We start from the raw sequence: 3,602 nt of genomic DNA, 5'->3' as shown, positions 1-3,602 counted from the left end.
CCGGGCGAGCGCACTCGGCCCCTCCCGAGCCTGCCCGGCCCGCGGCCCCGCGCCCGCCCCCTACGGGTGGCCCCGCCCCGCCCCGCCCCCACGGGGGACCCTCCGGCTAGCTCCCGGGGAGCTGGGGGGCGGTTCAGCGCGGCCAACGCCGCTTCCTCTCGGCCGCCCCCAGGTGTCTCGCCTCCAACCTCTCGGGCCGCCGCGCCCAGGTCCCCGGCACCGTGGCGAGTCCCTGGCACCTGGCTGCGGCGAGACTGAACCCCACAGTTCGGAAGAAGCCCCGACTTTCTTTGTAGAGCCTGCGAAGGCTTTCCGGAGGGTGTGGCCTTTGCGCTAGGGAGCTGGTCCGCGAGGGGAAGCCCTCCTCACCTACCCAGGGCAAAGCGCCAATCAAGATGCGGCTAGAGAGGGAGGCCTTGAATACTATCGCTGAACTCTGAGAACACTGAGGAGCCCGGGGAGGGTCTCTGGATTTAAGGAGAGGAGGAGGGACCCCAGGGGTTTTGGTGCACTCGGGGAGTGGGTGAGGCTGAGAGGGGAACAGGGAAGGGTGTGGAGTGGGGCAAGTGGCTAGCTTCTAAGAAACACAGAGGAAAGGGAATGTATGAGATCTGATGAGTGAGTGAAAATGAGGAAGGAGAGTCAGGTTGGGGTGTAGGGGAGGACAGAGGGTCTCCTCCTGGGAGAGAGGATGGGAGGACCAGCTAAAGGTAAAAGAGGGTGATAACAAGAAAGGGAGTCTGGACCTTTGGCTCTGGGCCTGCTGCTGGTGGAAGTCAGAGCAGGTGCTCACTGCAGGGAAGCTACTGCATTGTCATTTCTCGGTGGTCCTGTCCCGCTTGCGGGTGGAAGGGCACATAGATACCTGGGAACCAGCCCAGGACATCCTGAGGAGGGGCTCCTTGGGGGACATTAACACAAGGCTCTCTCCTCACCAGGCACTGGCCACTACCCAGACAGACTGGAGCTGCAGAGGCAGAAAACCCTAGGACTCTCCCTGTGTCTCAGTCGCTAGAAGGAAGGAACATCTTACATGGTTCTGCCTACAGGTTCCTGCAGCGGGTCACAGAGAGGCACCTACAGGCCTGATGGTCTGACTGGTACTGGGTTCGAACCACGCTGCCCGACACCTCAGCCCCCACGTTCCTGGCCCCAGTGAGGCCACCACCTTCCTGTGACCAATCAGGGCTGCTTTTCTCCCCAGCAGCATTAGGAAGTCAGAGCCAGCACTCATGCCACATCCTTCCAGGCCTTGTCCTCAGCCCTGCCAGGGAGAGAGATCCCTGAAAACCTCTACAGTGAGTACAGCTCCCTGACATCTGTAGGGCCACAGCCAGCGTATCATGATAGAGACATTTCCGAAGTTTGGTTCTGAGTGCAATGGCCCAGCATCCAGAACCAGGCCAGCCCAAAGGTTATGACAGCTGTCCACCTCACTGGGGGCAGAGGAGGCATGAGTAGGGAGCGAATCCTCATGCTCAAATTCAGACAGAGGCAGAAGTGCACATCTCCATGGGGCCCAGTGTTCTTGTATCCCTGTCCCTGTCTGTCCACACTGTATGCTGTCCCTCTGTCCCATTGCACAGTGAGGCCGTCAGAAAGGGACAGCAGCTGGTGCATCTGGCCAGATAGCCCAAGACAGCATGGGGGAGGCGGAGGTCAAGCAACAGCTAGCCTTGGCTGAAGTACCTGCCCCAGCGAGAGGCAATTGATAATGCTCTTATTTATTCATTCATTCTCTGGGGCAGTAGTTCTCAGTTGGTGATTTTGCCCTCCAGGGGACATCTGGCACTACCTGGAGATAGTTTTAGTTGTCACAAAATGGCAATTGGGTTGGGGAGTGTGCTACTGGCATGTAATGGGTGGAGGTCAGTGATGCTGCTAAACATCCTACAACAGACAGGCCAGCCCCCAAATGTCAGGCCCCAAATGTCACAAGTGCCATGGTTGAGAAACCTGCTCGACGGAGAAAGACACCTTCCTTAGGGGAAGCCCACACTAGCTGAGCACATACTATGTATGTCCTTTGTACTTCTACACAGTTTCATAGAATTCTCCCAATCTTTTTGCATTATGGTGTGTCTGACATTTGTCATTAAAGCGGAAGAGGATGAAGGGGGTACACGTGTTCCCTCACACCCTACCCCCAGATTCTCAACTAATCTCTTTTCTGCTTGCAGTTGGCAGTGTTCGTTTATATGATTTCCTACCAAGATCCCTGCTGGGAACACGTAAGGATTGCCAACCCCATTTTACAAGCAGACCATAGCGGTCAATTAACCTGCTCAAGGTTGCACAGCCAGTGAGCAGACTTGGGGGGTCCAAGCTAGGTCTGTCAGGATTCCAGATCCTAACTTCTTCCAGCACTGCCTGCTCCTCCCTCTCCTTCCAGATTTCCTGAAATACAGCCGACCACAAAGCTGCTCCCTCTTAACCACGTCACACCTCCCAAGCTGCCTGGCCTGTCCTAATTAGAAAGTCATTTTATCACTTCATCAAACTGGGATCCCTTTGGGGATAGACCCAAATTAGACTCTGAGCTGCAGGATGAACTGCCGTCATGAAGGAAGATGAGACCCTCTGCTTACATTACCATCACTGACCCAAATTTTACTCTTATGGCAGCACCGTCCAAGAGAACTTCCTTCAATGATGGACATGTTCTAAATGTGCACTGTCCTGCACAGTGGCTGCTAGTCATATGGGGCTATTGAGCACTGGAAATGTGGCTAATGAGACTGAGAAACTGACTTTTAAATTTTATTTAATATCCACTGAATTTAATTTTAAAAAGCCACATGTGGCTACTGTGCTTCCTGGTCTCACTGCTCCTTCTCCTTTCTCCCCAAGCATTCTTTTTTTTTTTCTTAAAGGCAATTGATAATGCTCTTATTTATTCATTCTTAGAGACCAAGAGAGAGGCAGATGGAGAAGCAGGCTCCACTCAGGAGCCTGACGTGGGACTCGATCCTGGGACCCCAGGATCATGCCCCGGGCCCAGGGCGGCGCTAAACCGCTGGGCCACTGGGGCTGCCCTCCCCAAGCCTTCTGATTTGGCCAGGGAGACCACCTCTCAGAGGTCACACAGTAACTTGGGTGGGTTCCAGCCTCTGCCAAGCTCACAGACACACACATGCTCACACGTGCACACACATGCACACACACACAGCTTCACCTATTTGCACTCAATCTCTCATTTAAACCTTATCTCTCCTCAATGGGGCATCCTAAGGCCACCACTGTAGCTCTTTGTGGCCACCCATCCTAGGCAAGGTGGTTCACACCATGGTACTGTTGAGTATGCAGTGTTGGGTACTAAGTGGCACCACCCTTGCTTGGTAAGGTCCACTTCTGTAGCTAGATGCCTGGCCCTGATTAACTCTTCTTGGGGACTGTCTTTCTGCCCCCATAGGACATACTGCCAGACTCTGAGGGTCAATGAGTTGAGCACTGGCACCTGTTGCCTCTTCCAAGGAGCCTGCCCTGATTAACCCCCACCCTGCCCCCCGCTGAGTTAGCCCTGGGCTGCTGGCACTCAGCCCTCAGAATCACAGATAACTGTATCTGTGACTCCTCCATGCCCCCTCAGAACTCTCCCATAG

The sequence above is a fragment of the Canis lupus genome, chromosome 8, assembly GCF_048164855.1.
Source record: "Canis lupus baileyi chromosome 8, mCanLup2.hap1, whole genome shotgun sequence".
Lineage (NCBI taxonomy): Eukaryota > Metazoa > Chordata > Mammalia > Carnivora > Canidae > Canis > Canis lupus.
Note: the sequence above shows the minus strand (reverse complement) of the source record.